Below are 18,616 nucleotides of genomic sequence, written 5' to 3'. Positions count from 1 at the left end.
TGGTGCTGCTGTTCACTCACCTTTTATCTACATGCACTCCTGGGCAATCTCACCTACATCTTCCACAATAAACATCAATTCTGGCCTAGATCACTTTGCTGAACTATTGTCCCTATTTCTAAACCATCCAGAATTTATCTAGCTACACCACACACCATAACTGCCTCAAATTAAACTTATTCAACTGAATGTATCATTTTCACTATAACCTTGATTTATCCTCATTTACCTACCTCTCTAAAAGCTGTCTTCCTACTGTATTTTCTGACTTTGTGAATGGCACCACTGTTGAGCAACTCAGGTCAAAGCCAAGATTGTTACTACTTTCCTCTCCATCAAGTCCTTTTTAGTTCTCTAGCTCTACTGCTACTAACTAGTCCTCATAGAATAAAGGCTAAGGATCTGAACCTGGAATTCAAGTGGGGAACAATAAGTGGCACTATAGAGGAATGTACTGTATAAAGAGTGTCAAATGCTACTGTTGAACTGTTTGATGAAACTGGATTTAATGATCCAGACAAAGCATTATGTTTGAATGTGTTCTAATCCTGCAAAACTGCTGCTAACTAGACAGTTTTCAGGTTAATTACCACTTCCTACTGCTAGAAAAACAAATTATTACTATATTTTGCTGATTTGACCTTTGAATTAGAGCAGCAGCATACATTCCAGGACTCTCAAAGCAGTTCTAATCACAGAGCAAACCAAAAACTAAACTAAACTTTAAAAAAAGGCAAATAACTATATTATAACAAAAAGGGAAAGAGTCACTCAACAGGTGGCCAGATCCTTCCTTTCTCATTCATATTCCTAATCCCCAGATCCTTTCTATCCTCATAAGTTTGAATACAGTTATAGTTGGTTGGGTCAAAAAACGACCTGAAGAAACATCATCTCTCCAAGGTATTGATTATAGTTGGAAAAAGAGACAACAAAACAACAAAACTCAGCACCTTTTTCATTAAAAAAAAGTGGGGGGGTGGAGAAGCTTGATAAGAAAAAAACTAAAATGCTCTTAAAGCTGCCTGAAAAGCAGATCTTAATCCACGTGCCATATGGACAGATACCCTTGTAATTACAGGAGGCATTTGGATTAAAACCAAGCTAAGTTCACTACTCATTCCCTCTCCAGCTCTTCTGGTGGCTTTTCTTATACTGGAGATTTTAAATGGCTCTTATGTCTGACTGCGATGATGACCTGGGGATATGGAGCGAGATCTCAGGATCTGCTCAGGTGATGTCTTGGACTCTTGCTTTGATGCCTTTCTCGGCCAGGGGAGGGGCTTCTTCTTTTGGGAGATTGACTCTGTCTTCTGAGAGACTGAGCTATGGGGCTTGTCTGTGGTGGTCAGATAATGGCACTCCTCCCAATTTCTCATCTTCTTCTTTCTCCTCCTCACTGGACTCCACATCATCCATGTCTTCTAGAACACTAACTCAAGGCTCCAGTTGCTCAGCTTTCTCTAGCACATAGTGTTTCTGCAGCCGGGCAGAATGATATCACAGACCCTCTCACTGTGCAATAGTTCATCATAAACTCGTTTGCATGCATCAGTTCAAACTCCCCATTTCTGTTCTGGCTCTTGATTTTTCGATAGTCATTGTATAAAGGCTCCAAGTACTTGTAGCAATCAATTGTGGTACCTGTCGGTCTGATGTAAAGTGCCCCCCATATGCAGACATATTTGGAGTTGTCATTTTTTATAAATTCTACAATGATGTCCTTCTCGGGTTGAATTTGAAGCATCTTCAAGGCTAAATACAAAAAGGGGGTTGGTTTTATGTTTCCACCATAGATGCCACCCACAAACCTTAACCCCATGGTTTTATCCACTACAAGTTCAGCAGTAAGTCCAAAAACTCTCCTTACAAGTGTTAGATTCATAGATTCATGTCTGAATGATCTTCTCAACTAAATATTGAGGGTTGGTGCCATGAATGTTATGCGCGTGTAATTTGTGTTTTAAGAAAATGCCCCAAATCACAAAACTCAGTATGTTTGTGCTGAGCCACTTCTCAAATGAAATTATTTATTGGTTACCACACTGTTAGTTCAACTCTGCTCCAGCTCCCTTAATCAACTTGAAGGTATTGATATTTGAATTTAGATGTTCATACCCTTGACCAGACTTTTGCCTCTAAGCTGAATTTTAATTGGCAAAAACCTTCCTCAATGTTATATTTTATTCTTTGGAGTTCTGAAGTGATTGCCTTCTACTTGAATTTTGGATTCTGTTCTCTTTTCCTCTTTTCTGGAAGCTAACTAAATCTTTCAACTCATATTATTCCTATAGCTCCTTGTTGAAAGCAGCCAAATGTAATCAAAACATGTAAGAAAACATTTGGGTCTCTGAACTCTTTCTTGAGGCTTATAAATTTACTAGACAGATGATCTGCCTTCCAGGTTACTATAGTGACAGTTTTACCAAATGCTTCCTACGGTGTAAAATGGATTGGCATTTAATGTCTAATTACAGTTTCCCTGCTGCTGTCCACGGCAACATTGTTATGCATTGAAGGTTTTGGTTATAGTAGAATCCCATTTCTGACACTGAAGCCAAGCCTTTGTCCCAGAGCTGCAGAATAGAGGCCTAGGTGGGCTGGAGTGCAGGTAGCAAGCAGAGCCTGCCATGCCAGCACAGGCCTGAGGCATGGTGAGTCAGGGCAGAGACAAGTCAGGGCATTTTTTTTTTGTCACCCTATGGCAGCCCAGCAGGGGTCTGTTATAGACCCCTGCTTGACAGCACCATAGCTCTGAACCCCTGAGCATCCACAGTTCACTGACTTCAACCTCCTGGGAAGCTGGGATTGCAGGCAAGTAACCAGAAAACAGAAGTGGGGCAGGCCTGAATGGAAATTCAGACTCAAGAGTTAACCAACAGTGTTAGTACTTTTCCAAACCCTGCTTAGCATAAATTTGACCTGAATGCTATATAAACCCCTAGTCTCAAGGAGCCACATGCTATTGGGTCACCTCTTGCCCCTGTTAGAGTTCTGTGTCTGTTCTTCACACTTGAATAAATCCTACTCCTTTCACTCTTGCCTTCCATTGTCCTGTGAATTTCATTCTTTGGACCTTCGAGAAAAGAATCCAGAAAGAAGTTGGAAGTGAGCTGTTGAAGGTTACTGCAGCACTGAAGGGCATAGCCCACCATTCAGAGCTGTGATGCTAACAACTGAAACATGCCACTCAACAGTAGTGCAGAAGAATCTGACTTTGCAGGCTGTAATCCTTGGAGTGGATGTCAGTAGGCATCTCCTGCTGTCATAAGCTACTAACACTGGAACAGACTCTCTGGGCTGCAGAGGTCTGTACCTTCACAGACCCCACCCACCAGCAGAAGTGGAGAATTGAGTTTTGTTTCAAACTCTTCTTTCAATACCAAATTTTGAACCTGTGTAAGCATCATTGTGCTATAGGACAAATGACTTCAAAATTTCAGCGGCTTAACACCCCAATTGAACCAATCTAGGTTCAATTCAGGTCAGCAGAGGCCCTGCTCACTCTTATTCCTTGACTACTTTCCATGATAATAACAATGAGGAGAAGGGTGACTATTCTGGTCATGTACCCAATGGCCCACGTACCTCTTCTTCTTCCTTCAACTCCTTGTTCTATAATGAAGAAAGCTGACACCTAAGGATCTTATTTTACAGATTCCCACATCCACTGATTCCTCGTGGGTTTGCCAATAGGAGGCACTGATGGGAAATGAGGGCAAATTTCTGCAATTTGGAAGCAAAGACATCCATAATCCTGTTGATTCTCTTATCCCTGGGTGCAGGAGTTGCACCATGACTTGAACTCTTTGAGGAGTTCTTCTAGGTTCAGTAGTTCTCTTCAGCTGTGCTTCCCAGGGTTTCTACTTGGGTAGGGTCTTCTTTGGGGGATGGATAGCTTGCCAGCATTTGTTTGTTGCCTGCTTGGATTTCTGGATGAGTTTGGAGAGCCTCAATAAATTCATTCTGCTGCCATCCTTCTTTTTCAGGAAGTCCCTGGGCCTCTTTAAATAGTCTGTCTGAGAGCTTGGACCACAGAGTTAGTGTGAATTTAGCCTATGAACCCCATGGGATCCCTCTGGGTTTTCCCCTTGTACCTACCATCAAATGGGGGCAGACTTTCTTCTTCTAGAAAGGGACATTTATTTTTCATTACTTTTACTCTGAGGGTAGTCTTTTGAGATACCAGTTTTATGCAGGAGTCTCCCATCTAGTTCCCTACCTTGGAAAGTACCTGGGAATACCTTTACTGCCTGTCTATTATTCAGTTTCCCTAGATGTATCTCTAGGGTGCACCATGAACTCTTACTGCAGGGTTTGGTATTCGCTTACCACACAGATTCCTGCTTGCATTTCATTTTTTTTTTAACTTTATAGATTCCTTTCTACCAGCTCAGTGATGAATTTAAACTATATTTAAAATCATATTTTATTCGGCATTATTGTTGGTTCAATTGAAAGAGTTGTTTAGGGCAACAAATCTGTCTGTAATATCAAAAGGAAACTCACTTCTTGTGGGCTCTGTTTACTTTTCTCTTGGTTATCTCTTTTCATATTTTCTGCTACTATCAAATTCTTCCTCTCTTGAACATTCATGGATATTCCCTTCTCTTTGTCTTGGTCAATCTGAAGAGAACCGTTTCTTTTCCTGATTTCTTTGAACTATGTTGTAGACTTTTAATGATGAAGTGATGGTTGATGTCAGGTTTGTGTGACATTGTGGCAGAGCCCAGAAAGAAATTTAGGACAAGGCATTAGCTATGCCTGTTTCTCAAGATCAAGAGCCTTGACTACAAGTTGGAATTTCTCCAAGTATTTTCTCCATGTATCTTCTACACCTCCTGCCAATCTACCTGTTTTCTTTCTCTTATCTCCTCTCCCAGTTTATATCTTCTTCTCAGATTCCTTCTTCCCCTTCTATAAAAACTCATTTGTTATGAAAAGCAATTTAGTCATCTTTACGTCACTCCTGGCATTTTCTGAATCCATCTTATATTTTTCTGCAAGTAAAAGCCTGTCTAGATGTTACAAATGAAAGATCATTCTCTTTTAGAAGGATTCTGCGGCCTAATTTTTCAAACCAATATCTTTCCCCTCCTTCCTCTCCTCTCCCACATGATCTTTAGTCATCAGAAATTGGAACATGAAGGAAGAGAGGAAAGAAAAATCTTTAGTGATTGTACTGGGACTAAGCTTTATTGAAAGGAATTGGGAACATCAAGTGTTTTGAAACTTATCTTTCTTTTAAAAATTTTAAATTAACAAATAAAAATTGTATGTTTTATGGTATACAATGTAAGTTCAAAAAGTTTTGTTTTCTTTGTAGAAAAATTTTCAAAGGCCTTTGTAGTATTGGTAAATCCAGCAAATGCATTCACAATTTTCTTCTCACTGGTGCCAAAATCATGCCAGTGAATATAAAATTGACTGTAAAATTATATAATTACTTTTAATATTGTGAAGATTTATGGTTAAAATGCTATGTTTTCACATTATTATATTGCTAAAATATTCTTTGTTAGTGATTCTTTTAGTCATAGCATCAGTAAGCCAAAAATTATAGCACCATACTTATTATTACCATTAAGTTATATTTGTAAAAAGACTATCAAAATCACATATTTAAACATATTAACCTCTCTCATGTATATTATGGAGTACTGGAAGCAAATTGGTGCCTTTGGGTGAAAGTGATGTCACACATGCCTGTAATGTGGTAAGTACCCTGCTGGGTGCAAACTTCTGCTCCTAATACACTTGGCTTCTTTCACAAGCTTACTCTTGCTATATTCTGTGTGGGGGCTGAGAATTCCAAGGGTACCACTTTCACAGCCAGAAAATCACATGCTCCCTCAGTGCCCGCAGGATCCATTATACACTTCTCTGTGCATCTACATTTTTAATTGACATGTGTAAATATCTTCTGAAGTAGGGAAGGATTTTCCAAAGTTGTTGACAAGGGAAATTAGAGAATATTTTTTGTGTGTAGTTGTAGATGGGCAAAATGCCTTTATTTAATTTATTTTTTATTTTTCTGTGGTGCTAAGGATCAAACCCAGTGCCTCACACATGCTAGGCAAATGCTCTGTCAGTGAGCTACAGCCCCAGTCCAAAATTAGAGAACTTATTATGGGCTGACAAGGATTCTCCATGAGGGCCTGCATAACTGGACCCAGTTCTTAACTAGTCCTTCCTTTTGCCATAGCTCCTTGGGACTGAAATGAATTTCCTGCCCCCTGGACTTTGGGTTCAACATTGTGATTTCTTGCTAATGATATATGTGCGTAAGTGACAGTGTGCCAATTCCAAACCCGAACCATAAGAGAACTTGTGTGTCTGAAAGCCCTCTTGTGCCTCCTGCATCACCTTGAGAAGAACTTGCTTGGACTAACCCACTGGTACAGGGGGACAAGAAACATATGGAGCAGAGTTGCCACAGCCATGCCTAGTCTAGATCAGCCACTTGGCAGATGTGTCAGCAGTAGAAAATGAGTGTTGCTCTAAAGCACTGAATTTTTTAAAAAATATCATCTTTGTGGCAATAGCTGACTGAGACCAGCAGGTTTCTGTATTTGTTAAAGTAAATCTAAGTGAAGGATTTTCAGCTTGCCTGTTAATTCGAGTTAATGTTTCTAACTGCCTGATGCATTATTCTGAAAAGGGATCTGAAATTGAACTAGTTTTAGCACAAAAGTGATGTGATTGATTATTAATGTCTGCTGCAGGGTTGGGAAGAAAAAACTAGAAGGGTATCTTCCATCCTTACTTAGTCTCAACCAATGTATGATTGAGGATTAATGACTGGGAGGGTAAATGGATCGCCAGGAGCTTCCTCTGGTAAATTATTTCTTGTCATTGAAGCCCACTTAGGTCTCTTTGTTTTGTACAGTCTTGTGCTGCATAAGGACATTTTGGTCAACAATGGACTGCGTATGTGACAATGGTAATCTTATAAATAAAATTATAATGGAGCTGAAAAATTCCTATGGTCTATCCTCTGTTTGTGTTTTCAGTTGTTAGTATAAAAGAGTCAAAAGTTTAAAAAGACTTCAAAGCCAAAAAAAAAAACTTTATAGCAAAAATGTTACAGTAGACTAAGGGTTAATTTATTATCAACAAAAGAAAAATATTTTTAATAAATTTAATGTAGCTTAAGTGTACAGTATTTATAAATTTTATAGTAGCACTCAGAGAAACAGTCCTGCTTGCTTCATTCATGGTAAGTGCCTGATACAGATGGACTGGTAATTTTTATCTATTTTTTATTATATATAGAAATTGTACCTGTTTACAGGAATCCATGAGATCTTTCAGTATATGTATACATTGAGAAAGTTGGAATCAGGGCGAGCATCTCTATATCCTCAAATATTTATCATTGTTTTATAGTGAAAACTTTCAAAATCCTTTCTCCTAGCTTTTAAAGAAATGTATGCACTACAGTTTTCATCTTTTACATAATAATTTTCTGTATCTTTTCTATGTTTAGATACGTTTAAATGCACAAGTACCATTGAGTTCCAGTTGCCTATAGTATTCAGTACAGTAACATGCTCTCCAGGTTTGTAAACGAAGAAGAGCAAGAGGTATACCATATAGCCTAGGCATGTAGAAAACTATACCATCAGGGTTGTGAAGTACACTCTAATGTTCACACAAACACAAAACCACCTAATTTGCATTTCTAAGAATGTAGCCCCAATGTTTAGGGATGTATGATGAGCTGGATGAGGAGCTAGTAGTCCCAGCTATGACACAAATGTGTCTGTTGAATGTTAATGGCATAGCTTGCTCATAACAGCAGAGACAAACCATATTCACACCATGGCAGGATGTGGTTTAGGTTCTGCCAGTCAGATATACTGAGTAACATGCACTGGGCTTTCAGGGACTGTGGTAGCATCAGGGTTTCTCAGGTAGAGACTTCTTTTGAGGAGTCCCTTCAGTTGGAAGGAACAACATGACTCTGGGGCTTGGAGTTGTTCCTGAAAGCTCATCTTTAGCCCTCCACATTTAGAATTTAGTAAGGTATTTTTACACTTGGAAACAGATATCTTGGGAGTTTAAACTAGCTGGAGTATGTCTTTTTGTAGACAGTGAACTTTAACCTGATACAATGGGTCTTATCAGGATATTAAGGTGTGGTGGAAAGAGCACTTGGAATTAAAAGATTTCAGTTCAAATTACAACTCTGATACTTATTTGTAGGACCTTGGGCAAGTCTCTTCATTCTTAATCTAAAAGTAAGATGAATATTATCTATCACACAGGAATATTTTGAGAATTATTAGACATTAGCAAAAAATTTTTATAAACTGTCAAATGATGTGAAAATAACATGTATATTCAACCTCACCTTGTTTATTTGTTCACTATAAAGAAGGGAAGAATTATTTTTCTTATTTTTCTTCCTTGACTTCTTCTTGTTCCCTCATCCTCAGTTCTTGTTGATTCCAGTCCTTATACCCTCTCTGGTTTCTCTGGCATAGATAGCTATGTCCTCTCAGCATGTCCTCACACAGTGACTACCTTTGTCACTGTCCCCTACAGCTCTTCACACATCACTAATGACCCATTCCTTTGAAAAATAAAATGTTTGATTCTTGTTTCTGGAAAAAAAAATTAAGAGTAGAAAAAGTTACTATGACTCCTGTGCAGTGTAGGTCTTAAAGGAAGCCACACTATTGGGTGTGGTGTTGGAGTGGGCACCTCTTTCTGGGGGCAAGGATGGAATTTCTAGATTAAGAATGTTCTTTGTAGTCTTCTGAGCATGAATGAGTTTATGTAGGTTAGGGGGGAAAGTCCAATCCTTATTTCTCAGTTTGGTTTGCCATGTAATTAATGGGTGAATCTTCTCCCCTTTAACAAAATTAATAGTAAAACAAAATATTAATCTAATATTCCACTTATTGGAGAACTCTTTTTATATCATTCTTAAGAGAGCTGTTCTCTTCATTAAGCATTAAAGCAAAAAGAGGTATCAGTACCTCGTTAGAGAATTCTAACTTCACTCAGTGTCTTTCATACTGTGCTAATAGTTTGGGATGTGATCATTTACAGAGAAAGTTTCCAAGTTCAAATACATTAGGGAAGAATTCTACAAAATTGCCCATCAAATACATTAGCACAGTAAGAGGTCTATAAAAGCAGAAGAAGGAAAATTTTTTATTTCGTTTTCCCCAGAATTATCCAAATAGTTCATCATAGAACATGTTTTTCCCCATGGTCACAGAATTGTTCTAAGGATGGTTTGGGAAAAATAATGCAATAATTATAAAGCTTTTTAAAATGCATAAAATTGTTGTTTTTGTATCTTCCCTCACACACCAATTAGTCTTAATTACAACCTCAAATGACAAAGAAAAATGACTAATCTCCTTTTCACAGTACTTCTGATGCATGATGGTCCACTCAGAATTGAGGGTGGGGAATATATGGAGGGTGTGGGGGGAAAGAGGAAGTCATGGGTATAGGGAATAAAAAAAGTCAGCCTAGCAATGTGTCTTTCTGTCAGGCTTGTGGCACCAATATTCTTCTCTGAGTCCTTCTTTGATTTGCATATAGAGTGGCCTTTCTGATATGAGCATGCTATGCCCCTCTCAACACTTCAGTGACCCCCATCATGAGATGGCTAAATTTCAGCTTGTTAGTACAACATACAAGGTGCTGCAGAATTTGGTCCTCACTTCTTGATTTTTCTTTTTTGTTGTTGTTGTTGTTTTGTTTTGTTTTGTCCTAAATTTTCTCAGCCTCTTCCACTTGTACTTGCACAATAGCATAGGGATTATTTGCAGTTTTGGACTTGTGATGCCATTTCACATCCTTCAGGCTTTTCAGATCTCATGTCTAAACAAACATCCTCTCCTTCCCCTTTCCTGCCTGTTTAATGGTCATGATGTAGCCATCCTCTGTGCTCAAAGTCAACATCACTGTGTCTGTAACATGTTACCCGAATTCACTTTCCACCTGGATCTCTTGTAGAGTTACCCCTACTCTGTATTATCTTGAATCTTGTATATAATTTCATTTTTTGTTTTTATCACTCATGTTATAGGTTTGTCTCAGACTATGAGCTTCTGGAGATGGAGACTGTGTTGGCTTCCTAGGGCTGCTGTAATCAAGTTCTGCAGACTGGGTGGCTTGAAAACAAAACTTTATTGCCTTGTGGTTTTGGAGACTATCTGTCTTAAATCAAGGTGCTGGCAGAATCACATTCCTTCCAAAATCTGTAAGGAAATCTTCCTTGCTTCTCCCTCATTTCTGGGAGTGGTTGTCAATCCTTGGTGTTCCTGTACTACTCTAATCTCTGCCTCTTTTGTCACATCACCTGGGAATCAGTCTGTGTTTCTCTTATCTTTTTATAAAGACACTATTTTTAGCTAATTACTTCTTCAACCATCCTAGTTCCAAGTAAGGTCACTGAGGTAGTGGGGGTTAGAACTTTAACATATATTTTTTAAAGATATGATTTAACCCATTGCAGGGACTCTATATCATTTATCTTTTACTACTGAATAGATACTTAACAGAAATGTTTGTTCAGTTGAAATTAATATCTAAATTTGGATATTTTGGTTCTCTTGTTACCTGCACTTCTCCTACCATATTATTTAAAGTATTGTTCTGAACAACATTTGTGCATCTTTTTTTCTATGCCTCTGCTGAATTATGTCTATCACATACAGTCCAAATACTTGAAGTTTTTGAATCAGGATTGGACATTGACTCAGGCCAACTCAAGAGAAGACGACTAAGGTGCAGCCAGATGGCCAGTTGATTCATTCATGATACACTACTAATTCATCAGTGTGTCTAGTGTCTACCAGATGCTGGATTAGTTATCAGGGATATAGCAGTGATGTGCCTTGGCCCATGCCTCCCCAGAGTTATTATCTAGGAGCTCTAAGCACATCTAAATTGCTGGGGATTGGATTAACTATGATCCTTACCTTCAAGGCCCTCCCAGTCTAGTGGGGTAGATTGACAGACCAAGTGGCAATTATAATACAATGTTGAATGTAACATAAAAACATGCTGTGATAGCTTTGGTGAGGGACACCTAGGCCAGCTAGGGGAGTAAGGGAGGCTTTTGGGGGATGGGCACTGCTCAAATGAGTATGGAGTAATGAATAAGAATTGGGTGTATGTTTGCATCTGAGTCTTCATGGTGTGGAGGATGGAACTTGCTGCATCAACAAAGGTAAGGATGCAAGAAACAAGTTGCGTATGAGAAGCGACATACAGTTCCATGTTGCTATAGCAGTTATTGATAGGCAGGGAAAAGTGAAGATGATTGGAAAGGTAGAGAGTTTCTAGATCATGAAAGGTTTTCTAAGCCATGCCATTTCTTCCTCTCTGAGTAAAAATAAAATATGTAATTAGGCAAAGATTCAAACATTATCAAAATATCACATCAAGTTAAAGTCCATCAAGAATGACCACTGTCAACATTTAACCCATTTCTTCCAATCATTTTAAATATTCATTATAATTTTAACACGATGGAATTATGTTACATACATATTGCTTCACAGCTTTCTTTTTGAATTAAATAATATTTCCTGGGCATCTTTCTGCATTAGAACACATAGTTCTATTTTGTTGAATTGCTGCCTGGTGTTCCAAGGTACGAGTGTTCTACAGTGTATTTAACTATTTCTATGCAAAATATATTAGCATGGTTTCCAACTTTTACAAATAGTGTTGTGAAGAAGATTTTTAAATGTGTGTTTGGGAGTAGTTGGGATATTTCTGAGAGAGAAATATTATTTAAATCAAATAAAAATGTTTTAAAAGAAAAAAATCAAATTGTTCTTTAAAAAAGATCAGTTTTACTTCCTATCAATAGTGTGTGAGCATGTACTTCTTCAGAATATCATCAATCTTTAAAAATATTTGCCAATATTGAGGGCAAAAATATTGCATTCAGTTAGAATACTTTCTCATGAAGTGAAAATGATTCTTTCAAATATCTATTGATTACCATTATGCATCTATAAATTTTCTATGATTTACTGTGTACATTTTTCTATTCAATTTTTAAAAATTAATCTTGTATTATGGATATTTATTCTTACCAGTTAAGCATATCACAAATCTTTACTTCCAGTCTGTCATTTCTCTTTTAACTTTGCTTATAATAATATCTTTTGCCAGTCTAAAGTTAGTGAAATCTAAATATCTTTTTTTAATGACTTGTGGGTTTCATGTTTTGTTTTGTTGAAAGAGCCCTTTCCCATCTCACAATTTTATTTACTCCTCTATATTATCTAGTAGCTATTTATTTTTGCAAGTTTTTAAAAAACCCATCTGGAGTTGGTTCTTGAGTATGATATGAGATGCAGGCTTAATGATATTTGTTTCCCTGTTGGATTTTTTTCTCCCCCACTGTTTGGAGATGTTTACTTTGTCACAAACTAAATCTCTACACATACGTAAGCCTATTTCTAGCCTCTGCATTCAGTTTCTCTGAGCTTCTGTCTATTCCTGTGTTCTCAGGGCACTGTTTAAATACTAGAGCTTTTGGAGTGTATTTTAACACTTGAGATGACAAGTCCTCGTCTGTTCATATTTGTTGAAATAAAATCCCTTGCATGTATGATTTTGTCAAAGTAAACCCAAGTACCATCTATAATTATGATGCTCAAAAAACTATAAAAAATTATTTTGGCTGTTTTTGTGCCTTTTCTCATGAATTTTACTAATCAGCTTAAAGTTCAGCTTAAAGCCCAAAGTCCATGGTGATCAAACTAGACAAAAGGGTATTTCCCTACCTGAAACCTGATCCAGGGTGACTGGTGAGTCCAAAAGGCACCAGTATCTCCTATCCCCAACATTTGGCTTTTATCCCATGTCTAAAGTGTCTGCTCAAGCTTAGCCATAACCCCTGGAGGAAGAAGTGGGGGCAAAAAGGCAAATGGAGCAGGCCACCTTTCTTTTAGGAGAGTTTTCTGGTAGCTGACCCATGAGATTTGTACTTACCTCTCATTGGCAGAACTTGGTCCTGAACCTACCTTTGTCATGAAACCTGGAAATATATTTTTTGGTTCTAAGGGGACAGGTGGTGGCTTAAGTTTGGAAGTTTTATTTTTAAGAAAGAGAGGAAAACATTTATTGGAGTAGAAAACTTGCAGCTTTTGCAACACACCCTTCCATCTTATCTATATTTTGATTTAATTACCTGAAATTTTTAGAAGCAAATTGGGATAATTCATATTGTTATGACAGCAGATCTCTCTAACCTGGAGTGTTTCTTGAATGTCCATTTATTTGGGTCTTCTGCTATGTTTTTAAACATACTTTTATGTTTTTATATTCTCATACACATCATTTCCCTTCCGTTCAAATTTATTTCTAGGTATTTTATAATTTATTTTGCTAGTCAGAATAGTGTGCCTCACTTTCATTTTTTTCCCTATCTGGCTATTGCCGATATAAGCTATTAACTTCTGCAAATTTTATATATTATTGGCCTCATAAGCTTTTGTTGTGACATAATCAGATTTACCTTTGGATGCAATATTCTCCTAGCTAATTGGAGAGTAGATTTGAAGAGAAAAATAGAGGCAAGAGAAAAATTAGGAGATCATGAAAGTAGTGTAGATAATGAAGTCTTAAATCCTATGAAAATAAGGATTATGAATAAGGAAAATGTCATAGAAACATTTAATAGGATTTTAATGACTGATTAAATTCTATTGACAAGAGGGAGGAAACTTCTTGAAGTGATTATTTATGTTCTTAAATGGAAGAGAGATGAGATGGTTGTTTGGACCATGAATTTGACTCTGAGTAATTGATCTTTCTCCTTATACCCCATCTAGTTCTTGGAAATGATGGCATAGAAATAGTCTAGGTATATGAAGTTTATTGTGCTAGAGCTTCAAAATCAAATGCTCATTCAGAATATCCTTTAGAGTGGTTATTACACAATTTAAAGAAATTGTGTAATAACAATTCAGAATATTAATTAATTTTGAATCTCATAGTTGGATGGATCACTTTGAGTTTAAAGTTATTCTTGAAGATGACAAAATTCTCAAGTCCTTAGTATAAGATGGGGGGTAAGGTTGTGATCCTGGCATCAGTAAAAATTAGCAAGGGGGAAGAAGAGAATATAATACAACTGGTATTTATATCATAGTGGAAAAAGCTTACAGAAGATGTTAAGAAGGGAAATGGTATGAATGTTACAATGGAGAGGTAGAAAAATGTTCTGAGGAGTACGAGGGTGGGAGATAAGTAACAGGGTAATGAAAACTGTTTGAGTGTGTGAGGAGGAGACTCAGAGCATGAGTGCTGGTAAGCATGAGAAATGCTGATATAAGCTATTAACTTCTGTAGGCTAGGGTTGTAGCTCAGTGGTACTCTATGCCTATCATGCTTGAGGCCCTGGGTTTAATCCACAAAAATGCAAAAAAAAAATGATGGGAAAAATGATAGCGGACTAGAGGGTGCCTGGGAAATAGATAGGCGTCATGGGCTCTCTGTCCTGTTCTATCCCATCCTATCCTATTCTAGGCACCTCTATACTTTAGGTACTAAACTTTGAATGGACTAGACTAGGCAGTTGGCATGGGCAGCAGAGACTGAAGTAGTAGATGTTTCATATTAGCAAAGAGTACTCTTGGTTGATGAAAAAAATTTTTTGATATATCTTAAAGGGAAATTTACCAGGTGGTTTAAGGGAAAGGACTAGCTGACCACTGCAGCACTCTATATCTCATGGAATCATGGATGCCTGAGGGGGCTGGGCACTAAGAGTGGGTTTGGGAAAATAGCCATTTGCATGCATTATCCCTATTTCTTTGGGGATGTGCTTGATAAAATTCAGGTTCTTATTTGAGTGGAAATAGGCATGGGAGAGGGATCAGGGTATCTGGGGGGTATTTGCCACTCAGAACTCATTCTTGAAATTAGATTAAAGAGGAACAAGTTTTGTAGCCTTGAGTGCTAATTCTACAGTAGGTCTCCCTCCAAGATGATATCAGTCTTCACTTATGTGACAGCTTAAAAGAAGAGGAAAGAGCAGAAGGAGGAAAAGGACAAGGAGAAGGAGAAAAGAAAGAGGAAGAGGAAGATAATATAGATATAAGAGAAGGAAAACACATGGCTAGATGTCCTTAATAAAGTTATGGTTATTTTCCACATACTGGAGTTTTATATCAAGTGCAAAGAAAATGCAAGAATTTAATAGGATCTGCATTATGAGTGCTAGGTCTTAAGTTTATTCTGTCTGATTCTTTCTCTAGTTCAAAGATTTAGCATATTGCTTTTGTACATTGTCAATCATTCAGATAAAATTTGTTTTTCTAGTCTAATTTCTTCCAACAATAGGTTTATGCTAAAACTATAGATTGTCAGCAGACTATTATTGCATGTATTAAAAGCCACCAGTTTCACCCTAAAAACTTTTGGCATGGCCACTGGAAATCAGAGTGGAAGTTCACTAACACAATACCTACAGCCCAGGTGGTTGGAGTGCTCAAGATTCACCTTCACAATTATGAAGATAGAACATTCAGATGGTGAGTCATAAAGATATATGAGATTCAATAACTGTTTTGAATGAGGTCCAAACTGCCAAGGAGTTTATTAACATCATAGAGAGTGCAGAAAATGAATATCAGACAGCAATTAGTGAAAACTATCAAACAATATCAGATACCACATTCAAGGCCTGGAGCCAGCAGCTTCCAGTTACCCACACCAAAATTGACTGGAACAAGATCCTCAGCTACAAGATTGGCCAAGAAATGCAGAATGCTTAAAGGCTGACTTGTAGGATTCTTCACTATATGGAAAGAAAAGGATCAACATGTGGTCATATGATAGATAAGTGATTTATAAACAAGAGTGATATTTGTTTAGGGCTTTCAAAGTTAACAGATGTTTTAGCTTCATAGGATACTATTAAATCTATAGTTTTGACTCCATCTTTTTGTGTTCTCTGCCTTGTACTTTACTGTTGTCACTATATCTCCTTGTAAATCTTTTTTTCTCCTTTTGTTAATTATGTTACATTTAGTGTTGGAAAGAGATTGATCTCTTCTGGAGTCATTTTACTCTTTAGAAAATTTTCCTAGTCATGAAGTCCTATTACTGATTTAGACAGATAATATGCAGAGTACTTTCACCTTGTGCTCCAAAGCACTTCTGGTACTTCAGTGCTTTTGACTGAACCACCAACAGCCAACGAGGCTCTGCTACAACTCATAGCTAAAAGGAAGACACATTCATCCTTCTCCCTCTGACTGCTTCAATCGTCATTTTTAGCATTTCTTAACTATAGTTTTCAAAAATTTGGACTGAGGCTTTTCAGGACCATTTGGGGGGGCAAAGGAAGTTTTCTGGAAATTCCACGACAGCCTGCTTCTCTGGGGGAAGGGGGGGTGCACTCGTTTTTAAATCGAAAGACTTGAACCACATTCCCTGCACGTGGAATATATTTGCTTTCTTCGTTCCCTCATTGTCTTCTTCCCATTTAGTACCATTGTCGTTATAGACAATTTTTAAGTATTATTTTTAAGTATCCAAGAACTGCAGACATACTGTGAATGTAGTAGACTATAAAACTTGAAAAAGGCAGATGCTGCTTTAACACTTTGTGGCAGGATTGTACTATAAGCAAATGAATCAAAAAAACTCTGTAAATCTTAAAAACTTTAGGTGAATCAAAGTGAAAAAGAGAACCTCCAGGCAGTATCCTTTTATTATAGCCTGTTATTTAAGGTGATATTAGTGTTTTCTTCTAAATAGGATGTAAAACTTGTTCCCAATTACTCTTCTTCGGTCCTGCCTGCCAAGAAATCAAGTATAACTGTGATATAGCAACCCTTCCCAGGTATATTGGCAGGTATGTGTGATCTCAGAATACACAGGTGGCATAGATATGATAGGACAAATAGTGGATTCATTTACCTTATTTACACTTCTATGACCCGGCCTTAAGGGAAGGTCAGTTAAACAAACAAACAAACAAAACAACAACAACAACAAAAATGAGTAATGTCTTCCTGTCTCCAAATATGTGTCAAACAAGAAGGGTGTTTGTGCTTCTGGATTGTCTTTGCTCAGTAATACAGTCAAGCAAGAGTTTGTTTCCAAGTGAAAACTGTATAAGCATTTTTGTTCATTTTAAATAAAATGTTTGTATTAAAAGGTGCAAAGAAAATGCATATTACCATAAAACATTGTAAAGCAAAGCTTTGGTAGATAATATGTATGTTATGAATACTTGGCATTCATTACTTTAATAGTTGTGTGATAATTTAGGCCTGTACTAGTCTCCTACATTTTGGTTATTTTCACTTTCTGAAACATGAGGTCATTACTGACCAGGAACTACTTACTATTCATTATTGTGAGAGACAGAGTATCTCCTGATCAGATGGGAAAGATCTGAAGGAATTATGGAGGCTTGGAAAAATTACTTGAAAAATGGCAAACCAAAATAAGCCTCAAAGTAAAAATTATGTTGCAATTCTTATGTTCAGTTATTGAGAAAACTGAATGGTATCATCTCTGCTTCTTTTTATCACTGTTATGCTCAGGATCCTGTGTTATGGACCCTGTAAGAGAAAATTTGAGTAGCTACTTTTTTGGAAAGTAGGAAAAACAGGGCTACATCTTGTGGCCTGCACTTTCTTTGACTTTAGACAATGGTCATATGAAGTCAACTTCCAGGCATAGAAGTCCCCAGGCAGAGAAATGGAGTGAGTAGTTTCCTTTGACACCACTAGATATTCTAGGTTTTGTGTGATGGGACGTTCCATTCAGGACCATTCCTAGGGTGGTTGACAGAGGGTCTTGAGTCATCTTTATGATGTATTGCTTGGATAAACCATACAACACATTTCCTCATGTTTGCCCCTTCCTCATTTCTTTATAAAGCAAACTAGATGAACATGAACATCAAGAGCAGTTATAAAGGAGGAAAAATACTAATAATCAAACAGAAAACATGGACATGTGTGATTGAAAACAAATTTCTGAAGAGAGGCAGGTAGTCTACATCCCAGTGGGAGGGATGTGGATTTTGAAGTCAGATCAATTTAGTTTTAAATCTTCACTCTGCTACCATCTTGAGTGTCTTTAGACAACATTTCTGGGTCTCAGTTCCCTCACCTGAAGAACTGGTAAGACACATCTATAGTTCTCAGGATTATAGAATTAAGTTTAAAAGGTTGAGAGTATTGTCATCTTTCATGAAACTTGTACTTACCCTTCAAAAATCAACTCAAATTGTTTCCTTTGAGCAGTCTCCTCTGTCTTCCAAGGGCAGCTTTAGTATTCCTCTTTGCCCCTGATGAGTTCTGTTAATCAGATCTTATTCAGGTTTGTATTCCCTGTATCCATGACAGTGCCTCACATTTGGAATATACTTACAAATATTTTTTGAATAAATAAATTAGAATTTTGGGCATTTCAAATCCCTAAAAGATAATCTATCCTATTTATTTATCCAGAACAGCTAAAAATGGGCATCTAGTGTCAGGAACGGAGTGATAAACTGCCGGATTTCCCCCTCCTTCTCTTCATCTCTCTTCCGCCTTCTCTTCCTGCCCCCTCCTCTTCTTTTCTTAATCTTATTTGTCACATAAATTAAGAGTGATGT

At 37.4% G+C, this 18,616-nt stretch overlaps 1 pseudogene; it reads right to left on the bottom strand.

Moving 5' to 3' along the window:
- Positions 1-1,113: 1,113 nt before the first annotated feature.
- LOC101957578 (pre-mRNA-splicing factor 38A pseudogene) lies at positions 1,114-5,872 on the bottom strand (annotated as a pseudogene).
- Positions 5,873-18,616: the final 12,744 nt, after the last annotated feature.

Source organism: Ictidomys tridecemlineatus, chromosome 11 (genome assembly GCF_052094955.1).
Source record: "Ictidomys tridecemlineatus isolate mIctTri1 chromosome 11, mIctTri1.hap1, whole genome shotgun sequence".
NCBI classification, from domain to species: Eukaryota; Metazoa; Chordata; class Mammalia; order Rodentia; family Sciuridae; genus Ictidomys; species Ictidomys tridecemlineatus.
This window is presented reverse-complemented; position numbering and strand designations above follow the sequence as displayed.